We start from the raw sequence: 17,150 nt of genomic DNA, 5'->3' as shown, positions 1-17,150 counted from the left end.
ACCTTACTCATTTGGCCATAGTTCTGAAAAGATGTCAAGAAACAAACCTAGTTCTAAACTGGGAAAAATGCCACTTCATGGTGACTGAAGGCATTGTTATTGGGCATCGTATTTTAAACAAGGGAATAGAAGTAGATCAAACTAATGTGGAAGTGATTGAACAATTGCCACCACCAACTAATGTCAAGGCAATCAGAAGTTTCTTAGGACATGCATGATTTTACAAGAGGTTCATAAAACATTTATCGAAAATTGCAAAACCCTTATGTAATCTATTGGCCATTGATGTTCCATTCATCTTTGACCGAGAATGTCTGCATGACTTTGAAACCCTGAAAGCCAAGCTTGTCACTGCTTCTATCATCTTTGCACCCAATTTGGACTTGCCATTTGAGCTGATGTGCGACGCCAGTGGTCATGCCATTGGAGCAGTTCTGGGGTAGAGACAGGACAAGCTTCTGCATGTCATTTAGTATGCTAGCCGTGTACTAATTTATGCGCAGAAGAATTATACTACTCGAGAAAAGGAATTACTTCCAGTGGTTAATGCCATTGACAAGTTTAGATCCTACTTAGTAGGATCCAAGGTCATTATCTATACTGACCATGCTACTCTAAGGTATCTACTCACTAAGCAGGACTCTAAGCTCAGACTTATAAGATGGATATTACTCTTGCAAGAGTTTGATATAGAAATTACAGACAGAAAAGGCACAGAAAATCAAGTGGCTGATCACTTGTCTAGGATTGCACCAATAGCATGGACTTCTCCACCGTCTACTGACATATCCGATACCTTTCCAGATGAGCAACTCTTTGCCATTCGAACAGCACCTTGGTTTGCTGATATTGCAAACTACAAGGCTATAAAGTTCATTCATAAGGAGTTTACCAGGCAGCAAGCCTGGAAACTCATGCATAATGCAAAGTACTACTTGTGGGATGAACCATATCTCTTTAAAAGATGCTCGGATGGAATAATCTGACGATGTGTGTCTGAAGAAGAGGTACAGAGAATTCTATGGCATTGCCGATGCCAAGGCATCTTAGGCTAGTTTTAATAGCCTTTTTCTTCTGTTTTTATTAGGTTTTTTTCACTTTCTTGAGCTATAAGTAAGCATTTGGATTAAAAGTTCAAGCATACCTTGATTCATTCAAACATGGTTAATTTTATGCTTTTTCATGAGATTTATGCCATAATTACTTATGTGCTAAGAATGATGCAATCTCTTGAGATTTTAGCAAGGCTTTGATGCATGTATTTGTTGATGATAGGTGAAGAAATGCATGAAAGGAAGTTGAAGAATGGCCATAGAAAGAAGAAGAGGAAGCAACGTTGGAGGAAAGGGCAGAGCAAAGTTTTGCATAATTCTGGTGCCAACGTTGCCTTCCACACTTTTGATGCAATTTGCTTTCTGGAATTGGGAAAATTAGCGGCGACGCATACACGAGGGCTACGCGCACGTGTGGATCGTGAAATTTTGATACTCCACACGCACGCGTGGGTGACGCGCACGCATGAATAGGTTAACATTGGAGAGAATGTTACCTCAACAACATTGAGTCCAACGCTCGCGATACAAGGCCCAATTATGGAGTTTGAGAAAATAGCATCGACCCGCACGCATGGGCAACGCGTACGTGTACTCGTGGCAAAGTTACAATCCATGCGTATGCGTGGGTGACGCGCACGCATGAGTCTGCCAACATTGGAGGGAACGTTGCCAGTCCAATGCTGAGGTCACCATTTGCAAAAAGCTTTCAAAAATTGGGCTTGGGGAATTTGCATGGATGTGTACACGTCAATGATGCGTATGCGTGGATCTGCACTCTGTTCCCAAATGCGCACACGCACAAGCAATACAGACACGTGAAGTGGTAAAATGTACCACTCATGCGTATGCTAAGGCCCCGCGTACCTGTGAACAAGCGAACGTTGGTGCCCCAACATTGAGTCAAACGTTGATTGCAACACCCAAAACCCATTTCTTTAAAGGAACATTTGACTCAACGTTTGCTTAAAATGTTGACCCCAACGTTGATACCGGAACTGCATAATTGAACACCTCTCTCTCCTCAATAGCATTGGGAGCCAATTCAATCAACTTTAACAAAGTCCAAAAGCCCAATCCAGAGACTTAAAGATCAACTGAAGAAAGTGTATAAATCGCTTAGAGTTTAAGTTAGTTAGGGGGTTGAACGGATTGAGATCTAAAATTGGAACTCTCTGCAGAATTCACTTTCTCTACAAATTTTATCTTACTTCTGTAATGTACTTTTCAATTTCAAATTCCATTTGCAGAGCTATGAACAACTAAACCCCTTTTCATTGGGTTAGGGAGCTCTGTTATAATTCAATGGATCAATAACAGTTTTCATTCTTCTTCTTCTTCTATCTTTTCTCTTGATTTTGCTAGAAAGCTTTCGATCTTAATTCAATTGAATAGTTGTCTTGACAGAGAAGCTATTCATAATTGGATTTCCTCTGATCCTTGAGAGAGCGATGAGGAAATCATGCTAGAAATGCTTTCTCACATTGGATTAGATTGGGGTTTGGATGGATATCGTGACATGTAATCCTACCAATACCTTGATCTATGAATTTGTGTGCTATAATCAGTGATCGAACTTCATCTCTTCCCATGAGTAATTAAATCAAGACATTGAGAAATTGTTCAAGCTCAGAGTGATTGGGGAGCCAAGACATTGGGATCCAATCACCTAAGATTACCAAGCAAGGTCAATGAATGCATTGATTGAAGAAGAGATAAAAATGATTTGATCTGGAGAATGCAATATCTCCTAAGTCCAATGAATCCTCCCATTCTAATCTTACCCATTCTTTTAATTCGGTCATTTAACTTATGCTTAACAATCTCCACTCCCATTTAATTTCTTGCAATTTAAGCTTCTGCACTTTAATTTTCTATAATTTCCTTTCTGCCATTTAAATTCTACTAATTACATTCAGTTATTTATATTTCTTGCACTTTAAGTTTCCCGTCAATTTAAATTCTGCAATCCTCAATTCAATGCAATTCAGTTCAACTAGAACAATTCTCCAATTATAGTTGATCAACTAACCAATCCCTGTGGGATTCGACCACACTCTATAGTGAGTTTTTACTTGACGACAATCCGGTGCACTTACCGGTGAAAATTTGTTGAGAGACAAGTTTTCGTACATTAAGTTTATGGCGCCGTTTCCAGGGATCGATTTTGTATTGACAATTACTAAATTAGAGGATAAATAGATTGAGCACTTTTCTTGTCTTTTGTTAATTAAGTTTCAATTTTAGCTGTTTACTTTTGTCTTCAGTTTGATCTGTTTTTCTTTATTTCTTTACTTTTCAGCAACCTAACCCACTAACTGTTTGATTAATTTCTCTAACCATAATTTTCATTAACTGTGAGTTCTTCACTTGCTGTTTTCTTGCTATTTGCTAAATGCATGACAAGTAAGAGAGGAGAAACATCAACCTCTTTTGATAGTGAGCCGGAGAGGACCTTCCTTATATTAAGGAGGGAATCAAGAGGGAAAAAGGTTGTTGGTGCAAAGGAAGAAGATGAGGAATTAAATATGAATATGGAGGATGATATGGAGAACCATCATGAAGGAGAGGTGAACAATCATGCCAAAGAAGGTGAAGCCAATCATGCTGGACAAAAGAGGAGAGTGCTAGGCTCCTACATTAATCCCAATCCTGGGACCTGCAGGAGCAGCATTCTAAAGCCAACCATCCATGCCAACAATTTCGAATTAAAGTCTTAACTCATTACCCTGGTTCAAAACAATTGTTCTTTTAGAGAAAGTGCCAAAGAAGACCCCAACCAACCTCTAACCACTTTCCTGAGAGTATGCAATATAGTGAAATCTAATGGTGTCCAACCGGATACCTATAAGCTACCCTTATTCCCCTTTTCCATCAAGGACAAGGCACCAAAGTGGCTACAATCCTTCCCTAAGGAAAGTTTGACGACCTGGGAAGATATGGTAAACAAATTCTTGGCAAGATTTTACCCTCCTCTAAGAGTCAACAGATTGAGGACTGATGTACAAACATTTAGCCAACAAGATGGTAAAATCCTCTATGAAGCATGGGAAAGATACAAGGATCTAACAAGGAGGTGCCCACCTGACATGTTTAATGAGTGGGTACAGCTACACATCTTCTATGAAGGCCTGTCATATGAGTCAAAGAAGGCCTTAGATCATTCCTTTAGAGGCTCTCTCAACAAGAAGAAGACCATAGAGGAAGCCATTGATGTCATTGAAACAATGGCTAATAATGAATATTTCTATGTCTCTGACAGAAGTAACAACAGAAGAGTGATAGAGCTGAACCACATGAATACAATTCTGGCCCAAAATAAGATGATCACTAAGCAATTAGCTGATCTCACCAAACAGATGGAGAAGAACCAACCTGCAGCTATCCACACCCATCCATCAGCCCAAGCAGAGTTGAATACAAAGGAAGAAGTGACTGGGAACAAGCCAATTACATTGGGAATTCTTCAAGATAAGCCTATGAGCCATACACAAAAACTTACGATCCCGGTTGAAAGAACCACCCAAACTTTGGGTGGGGAAACCAACAAAACCAAAACCAAAACCAATTCAACAACTCCACTCACCAACATGCCAACCAATGACCATATCAAGCCACACAAAACAATTCTTCCCAACCACCAAACCAAACCTAAAATAACTAGCCTCAACATCCCATTTCCAATCCACCATCTGAGGATAGGCTATCCAGGATTGAAATCATGCTTGAAATCCTTTACAAGGAGGTTCAGGATAATAGAACATTCAAGGATGAAGTGAGGACTAGTATGAAAAGTCGAGGAGAGACTATCAAGAAGCTTAAATCCCAAGTGGGATATTTGTCTCAGTAAATTCCTAAGCCCACTGACAGCTTCCCAAGTGACACTGAGAAGAATCCAAGAGGAGAAATGAAAAAGGTGAGATGGGAAGAATGCAAGGCAATTACCATTGCAAGTGAGGAGGATATGGAGGAAGAAATTAGCAGGCCATCAGAGCATACCCAAGGAGTTTCAAAGGAGAAGATGGAAGAGGCAGCACAAATGACTAGTCCTGAACAAAGGAAGGAACCAAAAGAGAAAGAAGTCTTTAAACCTTATGTGCCACAAGCACCATTCCCTCAGAGACTCAGGGGTGGTGAGAAGGAGAAAATATACACAAGATTCCTAGATGTATTCAAGTCTCTTCATGTCAACATTCCCTTCCTTGAGACTTCAAAACGTTTAGCAAAATGCAACCATTATAAACATTAAAGACTCAAAAGGCCACTTAAAAGGCAGCCTCAGAGTTTAAAAATGTTTTGTCTTTGCAAAATAAAGTTTTTACGAAGCAACTAAATGTTAAAGAAGTCATCAACACAAGGAGTTACAAAAACCAAGTCCAAAAGTCCACAAGCCGGACTGCACAAATATATAAAAGAAGGTCATCAAGTCGCTTCAGCAGTGGCATCTTTAGGAGAGGGAAGTCTGGTTGCAATAGGGACGGCATTGACAACTCCATTTGGGCCAGCTAGTATTTCTACATCAGGATCGGACCCACTAGGAGCTAGCTCAGCAGAAGAGGTTGAAGCCGTAGAAGCCTTGGCTAGTGGCGCAGGAGGAGGACCTCATTTTCATCATCTGGGGCAGGTAGGATCTTGCCGTCCTCCACGATATTGACCAGACTGAATAAAGTTAGATCGAGCTCAAGGGCAAAAACTCAGACTTGGGCCTTCAAATTCTGATATGCATCAGTCACACAGCCCACCAGATGACCTTGCAGCTCGGCATAGTTAGTGTCATTAATGGTTATGGAAAAACAAGAAGCTATGCTTTTACCACATAAAACTTAAAATATTGCTTGCCCTCGAGCAAGAGAAGAAAGAATAGATGAAGAAGAAGAAGATATGGAGGAGAGGGAGAGAAGGTTGTGTTTCGGCCAAGGTGGAGAAGAGAGGGTTGTGTTGTGTGAAAATGAAGAAGAATGGAGGGGTATTTATAGTGGAGGGAGAGGGGTTAAGGTTCGGCCATATTGGGTGGGTTGGGTGGGAAAGTGATTTTGAATTTTGAAGGTAGGTGAGGTTTATGGGGAAGGGTGGATGGATGTGAGTGGTGAAGGTGGGTAATTGGGAAGAAAGATTGAGGTGATTGGTGAAGGGTTTTAAGGGAAGAGTGTTTATGGGGAAGAAAGGATGAATGTGAAGAAGAGGAGAGATGGTGAGTTGAGGTAGGTGGGGATCCTGTGGGGTCCATAGATCTTGAGATGATCCTGTGGGGTCCACAGATCCTGAGGTGTCAAGGATTTACATCCCTGCACCAATTAGGCGTGTAAAATGCCTTTACATGCAATTCTAGCGTTTAAACACCGAAGTGATGCTCGTTTTTGGCGTTCAACGCCCAATTGCAGCATGTTTCTAGCGTTGAACGCCAGTTCCATGCTTGTTTCTGGCGTTCAGCGCCAGCTCTCCTCAGGGTGTATTCCTGGCGTCTGAACACCAGGATGTTGCTTGTTTCTGGTGTTCAACGACAGATCCATGCTCTGTTCTGGCGTTGAACGCCAGCCAGGTGCTCCTTACTGGCGTTTAAACGCCAGTAAGTCCTTCCTCCAGGGTGTGATTTTTCTTCTGCTATTTTTGATTCTGTTTTTAATTTTAATATTTTTTTCGTGACTCCACATGATATGAACCTAATAAAATATAAAAGAACAATGAAAATAAAATAAAATTAGATAAATAAAAATTGGGTTGCCTCCCAATAAGCGCTTCTTTAATGTCAATAGCTTGACAGTGGGATCTCATGGAGCTACACAGGTGATCAGGTCAATGTTGTAGATTCCCAACACCAAACTTAGAGTTTGAATGTGGGGATTCAACACCAAACTTAGAGTTTGCTGAGGCATCTCAACACCAAACTTAGAGTTTGATTGTGGGGGCTTTGTTTGGCTCTGTACTGAGAGAAGCTTTTCATGCTTCCTCTCCATTGTTAAAGAAGAAGATCCTTGAGCCTTAAACACAAGGTAGTCCCTATTCAGTTGAAGGACTAATTCTCCTCTGTTAACATCTATCACAACTCCTGTTGTGGCTAGGAAAGGTCTTCCAAGGATGATGCATTCATCCTCCTCATTCCTAGTGTCTAAGATTATGAAATCAGCAGGGATGTAAAGGCCTTTAACCTTCACTAATACGTCCTCTACTAATCTATAAGCCTGTCTTACAGACTTGTCTGCCATTTGTAATAAGAACATGGCAAGTTGTACCTCAATGATTCCCAGCTTCTCCATTACAGAGAGTGGCATAAGATTTATACTTGACCCCAGGTCACACAGAGCTTTTTCAAAGATCATGGTTCCTATGGTGCAGGGTATTACGAATTTGACAGGATCCTGTCTCTTTTGAGGTAAAGTTTGCTGAACCCATGTATCTAGTTCACTAATGAGCAAAGGAGGTTCACCTTCCCAAGTCTCATTACCAAATAACTTGGCATTCAGCTTCATGATAGCTCCTAAATATTGAGCAACCTGCTCTCCAGTTACATCTTCATCCTCCTCAGAGGAAGAATAGTCTTCAAAGCTCATGAATGGCAGAAGGAGGTTTAATGGGATCTCTATGGTCTCTATATGAGCCTCAGATTCCCTTGGGTCCTCAATAGGGAACTCCTTCTTGCTTGAGAGACGTCCCATGAGGTCTTCCTCATTGGGATTCACATCCTCTCCTTCCTCTCTAAGTTCGGCCATATTGATTATATCAATGGCCTTACAATCTCTTTTTGGATTCTCTTCAGTATTGCTTGGGAGAGTACTAGGAGGAGTTTCAGTGATTTTCTTACTCAGCTGGCCCACTTGTGCCTCCAAATTTCTAATGGAGGACTTTGTTTCACTCATGAAACTTAAAGTGGCCTTAGACAGATCAGAGACTAAGTTTGCTAAGTTAGAAGTGCTCTGTTCATAATTCTCTGTCTGTTGCTGAGAAGATGATGGATAAGGCTTGATATTGCTGAGCCTATTCTTCCACCATTATTAAAGCCTTGTTGAGGCTTTTGTTGATCCTTCCATGAGAAATTTGGATGATTTTTCCATGATGAATTATAGGTGTTTCCATAAGGTTCACCCATATAATTTACCTCTGCTATTGCAGGGTTCTCAGGATCATAAGCTTCTTCTTCAGAAGATGCCTTTTTAGTGCTGTTAGATGCATTTTGCCATCCATTCAGACTTTGAGAAATCATGTTAACTTGCTGAGTCAACATTTTGTTCTGAGCTAATATGGCATTTAGAGCATCAATTTCGAGAACTCCCTTTCTTTGAGGCATCCCATTATTCACGGAATTCCTCTCAAAAGTGTACATGAACTGGTTATTTGCAACCATGTCAATAAGTTCTTGAGCCTCTGCAGGCGTTTTCTTTAGGTGAATGAATCAACCTGCAGAATGGTCCAGTGACATCTTAGAGAACTCAGATAGACCATAATAGAATATATCTATCATGGTCCATTCTGAAAACATGTTAGAAGGACATCTTTTGGTCATCTGCTTGTATCTTTCCCAAGCTTCATAGAGGGATTCACCATCTTTTTGTTTGAAGGTCTGAACATCCACTCTAAGCTTGCTCAGCTTTTGAGGAGGAAAGAATTTAGCCAAGAAGGCCGTGACCAGCTTATCCCAGGAGTCCAGGCTATCTTTAGGTTGAGAGTCCAACCATGCTCTAGCTCTGTCTCTTACAGCAAAAGGGAAAAGCATGAGCCTGTAGACTTCAGGCTACTCCATTAGTCTTAACAGTCTCACGGATCTGCAAGAACTCAGTTAAGAACTGATAGGGATCTTCTGATGGAAGTCCATGAAACTTGCAGTTCTGTTGCATTAGAGCAACTAATTGAGGTTTTAGCTCAAAATTGTTTGCTCCAATGGCAGGAATTGAGATGCTTCTTCCATCAAACTTGGAAGTAGGTGCAGTATAATACCAAGCATCCTCCTTGCATTATTGTTGTTGAGTTCGGCTGCCATCTCCTTTTCTTGTCTGAAAATTTCAGCAAGGTTGTCTCTGGATTGTTGTAATTTAGCTTCTCTTAGTTTCCTCTTCAGAGTCCTTTCAGGTTTTGGATCAGCTTCAACAAGAATGCCTTTTTCCTTGTTCCTGCTCATATGAAGGAGAAGAGAAAAGAAAAAGAAGAGGAATCCTCTATGTCACAGTAAAGAGGTTCCTTATTGTTAGTAGAGGAAGAAAGGGAATAAAGAAAGGAGAATCCAAACACAAGGGCAAGGATAGGGGCAGTGATTTGAGATGAAGAGAAGTGTTAGTAAATGAATGAATAAATAAAATAAGATGAGAGAGAAGTTTTTGAAAACAATTTTGAAAAGGAGTTAATGATTTTCGAAAATTAAGATAAGAAATAAAATTAAAATTAAAATTTAAAACAATTAATTAATTAAAAAGAATTTTTGAAAAAGAGGGAGGTATTTTCGAAAATTAGAGAAAGGAAAGTTGTTAGGTGGTTTTGAAAAAGATAAGAAATAAACAAAAAGTCAAATAGTTAGTTGAAAAAGATTTGAAAATCAAATTTGAAAAGATAAGAAGTTAGAAAAGATATTTTAAAATAAAATTTTTGAAAAAGATAAAATTTTGAAAAAGATATGATATAAAAGATAAGATAAAAGATATGATTAAAATTAAAATTGATTACTTGACTAACAAGAAACTAAAAGATATGATTCTAGAATTTAAAGATTGAACATTTCTTAACAAGAAAGTAACAAACTTCAAATTTTTGAATCAATCATATTACTTGTTAGTATAATTTTCGAAAATCAAGATAAAATTAGGAAAAAGATTTTTGAAAAATATATTTAAAAAGAAATTTTCGAAAATTAGTAAGGAAAATGAAAAAGATTTGTTTTTTGAAAAAGTTTTGAAAAGATAAGATTTTTAAAATTGAAAATTTTGACCAAGTCAACTCAAATTTTCGAAATTTTGAGAGAAAAAATAAAAAGATATATTTTTTATTTTTGAATTTTTAATGATGAGAGAGAAAAATACAATTATGACCCAAAACATGAAAATTTTGGATCAAAACATATGTATGCAAGAACACTATGAATGTCAAGATGAACACCAAGAACACTTTGAAGATCATGATGAACATCAAGAACATATTTTTGAAAAATTTTTTATGCAAAGAAAACATGAAAGACACCAAACTTAGAAATCTTTAATGCTTGGACTCTAATAAACGAAAAATGCATATGATAAACAACAAAAAAAACAAAACAAGAAAACATCAAGATCAAACAAGAAGACTTACCAAGAACAACTTGAACATCATGAAGAACACCATGAATGCATGAATTTTTCAAAAAAATGCAAGAACAATATGAATATGCAATTGACACCAAACTTAAAAGTTGACTCAAGACTTAAACAAGAAACACAAAATATTTTTTATTTTTATGATTTTATTATTTTTTTGTATTTTATTTTATATTTTTCGAAAAATATATAGGAAAAAGGAAGTAATGAATTCAAAGTCCTCAATCAAAATCCTATGAATTAGACATGGCTTAATAGCCAGCCAAGCTAAAACATGTTATATGAAACTTTAGAATTCATTCTTGAAAACTCTGAAAATTTTTGAAAATAGGTGATAAATTTTTGAAAGATTTTTGAAAATTTTTTGAAAATAAAACAAAAAAGAAAATTACCTAATCTGAGCAACAAGATGAACCATCAGTTGTCCACACTCGAACAATCCCCAGCAACAGCGCCAAAAACCTGGTGCACGGATTTGTGATAATCAACAATGGTGCCAATAAACTTGGTAGCGCTCTCAAACATGAATCACACTTTTTCACAACTCTGCACAACTAACCAGCAAGTGCACTGGGTCGTCCAAGTAATACCTTACGTGAGTAAGTGTCGATCCCACGGAGATTGTTGGTATGAAGCAAGCTATGATCATCTTGTAAATCTCAGTTAGGCGGATAATAAAAGATTATGGAGTTTTTGAATAATAAATAAATAAACAGAAAATAAAGATAGAAATACTTATGTAAATCATTAGTGGGAATTTCAAATAGGCGTATGAAGATGTTGTGCTCCTTTTGAATCTCTGCTTTCTTAATGCCTTCATCCAATCTTTTTTACTTCTTTCCATGGCAAGCTGTATGTAGGGCATCACCGTTGTCAATGGTTACATCCCATCCTCTCAGTGAAAAAGGTCCAAATGCTCTGTCACGGTACGGCTAATCATCTGTCGGTTCTCGATCATGTTGGAATAGAATCCCTTGATTCTTTTGCATTTGTCATCACGCCCAACAATCGCGAGTTTAAAGCTCGTCACAGTCATTCAATCCCTGAATCCTACTCGAAATACCACAGACAAGGTTTAGACTTTCTAGATTCTCATGAATGCCGCCATCAATCTAGCTTATACCACAAAGATTCTGATAAAGGAATCCAAGAGATATGCGCCCAGTCTAAGGTAGAACGGAAGTGGTTGTCAGTCATGCGTTCATAGGTGAGAATGATGATGAGTGTCACGGATCATCACATTCATCATGGTGAAGTGCAACGAATATCTTAGAACAGGAATAAACTGAACTGAATAGAAAATAGTAGTAATTGCATTAAAACTCGAGGTACAGCAGAGCTCCACACCCTTAATCTATGGTGTGTAGAAACTCCACCATTGAAAATACATAAGTGAAAGTGGTCCAGGCATGGCCGAATGGCCAGCCCCCATGAAGGTCTAAAATCGCATACACTGATTAAAGATCAATCAAAAGACGTCTAATACAATAGTAAAATGTCCTATTTATACTAGACTAGCTACTAGGGTTTACAGAAGTAAGTAATTGATGCAGAAATCCACTTCCGGGGCCCACTTGGTGTGTGCTTGGGCTGAGCTTGAGCTTTACATGTGCAGAGGCTTCTTTCGGAGTTGAACGCCAAGTTGCAACGTGTTTTTGGCGTTCAACTCTGGTTCGTGACGTGTTTCTGGCGTTTGACTCCAGAATGCAGCATGGAATTGGCGTTGAGCGCCAGTTTACGTCGTCTAATCACGAATAAAGTATCGTGAAGATACCCTAACAGCATAAGACACACAAGCAGAGTATGTAATGAAGCATAGTCAGTCGACTTCCCAGGCTCTACTAGGAACGAACTGCTCTGATACCAAATTGTAACGACTCAACTCCCAGTATGCCTTGGTCATATAAGAAGCCAAGTGTTACCAACCTGTTCTTCCTAAATATTAACTATTAGTTAATATATGAGCCTGTTCCTTGTTAAAACGTTGCCAATTTTACGAGTAACGTTTTTTTAACTTATATCATTGTGAGCAAGGGAGTAAAATAAATAAGCATACACTGACAGAAATAATAAGGAAGCATAAAGAAACATAGAACACAGCTAATAATACACATCATGTACACTATAACAAAACATGTAGTGTTTACACAAGATCAAGTCGGTTTACATCCTCGTCAACCTACGTAGCTAATGCATACACGACACTCCTCGGGCCTGGCCCATACAAAAAGCTACTAAGCTGGCGCCCAAGCTAACCTAACCACTATATAGCTCCTAGCTCTTGGGTGTACTAACACAAGTGAGAGACTAACTGACATATAATGTCAGACTAGAGTGTCATCAAAAGAATGACCCTACTGCTGTCAAACTATATCTACACGTGACCGTTCAGAAGATCGTCGTGAGGCTCGCCCATCTCCTCATCCTGCTTTATCTCTATATCAGAATCCTCCTCCTCCTCTTTGTCTGCAGCTACAACTATACCCTCAGAACCACCAGGAGCACTAATGTCACTATGTACAAAACTATTCGCGAGCACAGGTCCATTCGCGTATATAGAAGCTACCACGTCGTCTGATAGTCCCGAATCATCAGGCTGTGGAAAGTCAGGGTTCGGCTCTGGGGGAAAGTCCCACTCTGGTGGAATCAGAGGTACGTAGTCACCAGCTAACTCGGGCTCATTAGGAATGATAGGCTCAGGTGCCGCCTCGTTCAATGGTTGAGTTGGTATAGGGTGTTTGTGATCATCAGGAAAAGGATGTCCAGGAACGTTAGGGTGTAGCCAGGATAAGGGAAAGTCGTAGGGAGTGTCAGGATCAAAAAGCGGGCTATACAGAGGATGTTGGAAGGGATGGTCTCGTAATGCGTAACATCTCATATGAGACTCTGCACTCAAAATGTAGTAACCATAGTACACTGGATCCTCATAAATGTAAAGGTCTTCAACTTCATAGAATATTATGCCCGTTTCCATCTGAAGGGGAAAAAGGGAGAGAAGGGGCAAGAACTGAGGAGTTCTTAGTAGGGTTGGAGTTATTAGTTACATTCATTTATACGGTGTGAATTAGCAAACGAATAATAGAATATAGCAAAGTAATAAACAGAAGACAAAGATAGATAGAGAAAGTAGAGAAAGTAGAAAGCAGAACACAAACAGAAGAATACAAGGAAATAAAACACAGATATAGCACACAAGCAGACAAACATAAAGAAATAGATCACACACATAAGAGGAATGCAACAGAGAATGATGCACAAACAAGAATGATGCATGTCTAGCCCTAGCGCAGGCCATGAGCTCATGTGTCGGTTGGCTGCCCGCAATCCCAACATTTATCTGGTCACAAGTAATCCCGATTTCCCGATTACGATTTTCCATTCCTAAATAAATGCACATATAATAATAGCCGCTCATTTGAGACAGCCTCTGCTTACTGCAGGAAAATATATATACTCTGCTCTGCTCTGGGGTAGCGGAAAATGGCTGTAGGTAACTTATACTGAACCTAATATATATATATATATATATATATATATATATATATATATATATATATATATATATATATAGCTCTGGGCTGCATTAAGCACTAATACATATATATACAAATATCTCTTTATTATACTACTCTTCTCTTTATATCTCTTTACCCTGTTCTGGTTTCTCTTTTCTCTGTATCTCTTTACTCTGCTCTAGTTATTTTGTTCTCTGTATCTCTTTACTTTTCTCTGATTTCTCTTTTCTCTGTACTTATATTACTCTTTTTCTCTTTATCTCTTTACTTTACTTTGGTTACCCTGTTTTCTGTGTTTCTCTACTCTGTTCTGATTTCTCTGCTTAACATATGTATTTAAACCTTATGTAAATTTCGGTATGAATAGTTAGCCTATCCCAAGTATAGGTTCATTAAGTCTATACTGAAATAGTTTAACTTTTCATATTATACCTAACCCTAGTCGCAACTCAAGGACTAACTATGTTGCCCTAATTCGTTCGCTAGTCTTTGTCTGTTTTTCTGTTGTTAAAACTTTACAGACTTTTCTTTGGTTCTTATCTTTTCTTTAGATTTTTATCTTTCCATTATCTTTGCCTCACTAACATGTTATTACCACTCCCTAAGTGTTTTATGAAGGTAATTATGAGATTCTGTGCTTAAAGTTATCTTTCTAAATCTTTTACAGAAAACTACATTTTCTGCATTATTTTATTATTTATATTAAAATATTATTTTTAATTAAATATTATTATTTAATATTTTATTATTATTTATTATTCTATCATTAAATTATCGAAAATTACCCCTCTTTAACTTTTAACCTTTAAAATTCACTTTTTACCACCCATAACTTTTAATATTTCTACTTTAACCACCCTAACTTTCAGTAATTACCAAATAACCCCTTAAACACTAAACTAATTACAACATTTACCTTTTTAAGATCTAAAAGGTGTTCTTCAATGTTCTTCATGACACTAAAAGTGTTCTTTGTGTTCTTCATAAATTCTTCAGATTGTTTTTTTACCCGTTTTCAATCTTTTCAGCAACAGTTTTTTACCATAATTCATAATAAATTTCCAACCACCTGATGCATGGAAACTTGTCTCGCAACAAATTCCCCTTCGGCAAGCGTACCAATTTGTCGTCAAGTAAAACCCACAATAGAGTGGGGTCGAATCCCACAGAGATTAACGGATTTAGCAATCAATGGTTAATTGATTATCCTAGTTAAACGATTCAGATTTGGATGATGAGCAGCAGGAATTGTAAATTTACAGAAAAGTAAAGAAAGCAATAAAGTGCAGAAAAATAAAATGGTAAGAAAAGTAAATGTAAGAAATAAAATGAACATTGGGATCAAGAGATATTGCAATCCTCCGGATCATGTTCATTCTCATCTCTTCCTCAATCAATGCACTCATTGATCTCCTTGGCAATCTTAATTGATCGAACTACAATTCCTTGTAATTCAATCTCTCAAATCTTGATCAATAGCCAATTCCTTGGTCAATTGCTCATGAGAAGAGATGAAGTATGGTCACTGATTATACCACATGAATTTCCCAAATCAAGTGTTGAGAGGATTATAGTCACATATCCATCCAAACCCAATTTGGTCCAGCATGAGAAAGCATTTCTAGCATGATCTCTTCATTCCTCTTTCAAGGTTCAGAAGAGATCAAAGTTTGAATAGCCTCTTTTCCAAGATACTACCCAATTGGATGAAGATCGAAAGCTTTCAAGTAAAATCAAGAGAAAAGAAAGAAGAAGAAGAATAAGAACTACAATTGATCTATTGAATCACAATAGAGCTCTCTAACCCAATGTAAAGAGTTAGTTGATCATTGCTCTACAAAAATAGAAAAGAGAGAAAGTGCAGAAAAGTAAAGATGAAGATTCAAACTGAAATTGAAAATTCAACATTCATAAAATAAAAAATACAACTAAAAGAAAGAGAAGGAAAAGTGTGTGAGGGGAGGGAGTCCGAAGACCCCTCTTCAATCCCCCATTCCAGAATTGTCCAGATCCCCTCCTCCCTTGAATGTAAAAACTAAGGCCTTTATATAGGCTCTCCTAAATTACAAAATGAAATTAAAAGCAAATTACAATAAAATGAAAATTCCTATTCTAGATGCTTCTTGTGGCCTTGATTGGTTGACACTTGTGGGCTTGCTTGCTTGAGCTTTGTAGTGGACTTAAGAGAAAAGTGAGTCAAATTGAGGTCCAGGTGCTAAAGTTGGTGCTAAAGTTAGCCACACTAACGCTACAAGTGTGGTGTTTTTGTGCTCCAATTTCATGCCCAGTATAGAGTATTATATATTGTTGGAAAGCTCTGAATGTCAGATTTCTAACGCAACTAGAATCACTTCAATTGGACCTCTGTAGCTCAAGTTATGCTTCTTTGAGGTGGACATGGTCGCTGGCCTAGTTGCTAGCGTTAATGAAAAACTTGCGTGCCAATAACGCTAGCGATCAGGGCTTCATTATTGCCAGTTTCTGAAGCTCAAACTTAGTGTCCACCCCATACTATTATATATTGTTTGAAAGCCTTCTATGTCTACTTTCCAATGCCTTTGGAAGCGCATCATTTGGAGCTCTACAACTCGAGTTACACGTCTTGGAAGGTGAAGAGGTCAGCTGGCCTTAGTACAGGTTGATACCATGTTCATCTTTGCACTTTCGGGACAAGTTTTCTCCCTCAAATTTAGTGTCCACCATGTAGTGCCATATATGCGTGGAAAGCTCTGGAATCCTACTTTCCAATGCCACTGGAATCACCTCATTTGGAGTTTTGTCGCTCAAGTTATTCTTGTTTGAAGAAGGCATGGTCAGGCTGCCAAGTGGAAATTTTTGCCCACGTTAACTACCACGTTAACTAAGTTAACATGGGAGTTAACATGGCTCATTGTGGCTTGTGTGGGCTCCTTCCAACGTTAGCGACAATATTGGGTGTCACTAACGTTGGCGATCACCTTTCTTCTTCACGTTAACTTCCACGTTAATTAAGTTAACGTGGGAGTTAACGTGACTTCTTGGGGATAGTGTGGGTTTCTTCCAACGTTAGTGACAATGTTTGGTGTCACTATCGTTGTCAACAACCTTGTTTCTTCACGTTAGCTTCCACGTTAACTAGGTTAACGTGGGAGTTAATGTGGCTTCTTGTGACTTGCCCAACGTTAGTGATAAAGTTGAATGTCACTAACGTTGGCGTCCCCTTTTCTTCTTAACGTTAGAGGCCACGTTAACTAAGTTAACGTGGCAACTAACGTGGCCACTTATGAGCTTGGTCCAACGTTAGTGATAATGTTAAGTGTCACTAACATTGG

General features: G+C 38.3%; 1 non-coding gene across 1 annotated transcript; it reads left to right on the top strand.

Annotated features, from left to right (window-relative positions):
* Positions 1–8,524: 8,524 nt before the first annotated feature.
* LOC112715830 (small nucleolar RNA R71) lies at positions 8,525–8,628 on the top strand. Its single transcript, XR_003160014.1, has one exon. It is a non-coding gene; the product is annotated as a small nucleolar RNA R71 (small nucleolar RNA).
* Positions 8,629–17,150: the final 8,522 nt, after the last annotated feature.

The sequence above is a fragment of the Arachis hypogaea genome, chromosome 1, assembly GCF_003086295.3.
Source record: "Arachis hypogaea cultivar Tifrunner chromosome 1, arahy.Tifrunner.gnm2.J5K5, whole genome shotgun sequence".
NCBI classification, from domain to species: Eukaryota; Viridiplantae; Streptophyta; class Magnoliopsida; order Fabales; family Fabaceae; genus Arachis; species Arachis hypogaea.
This window is presented reverse-complemented; position numbering and strand designations above follow the sequence as displayed.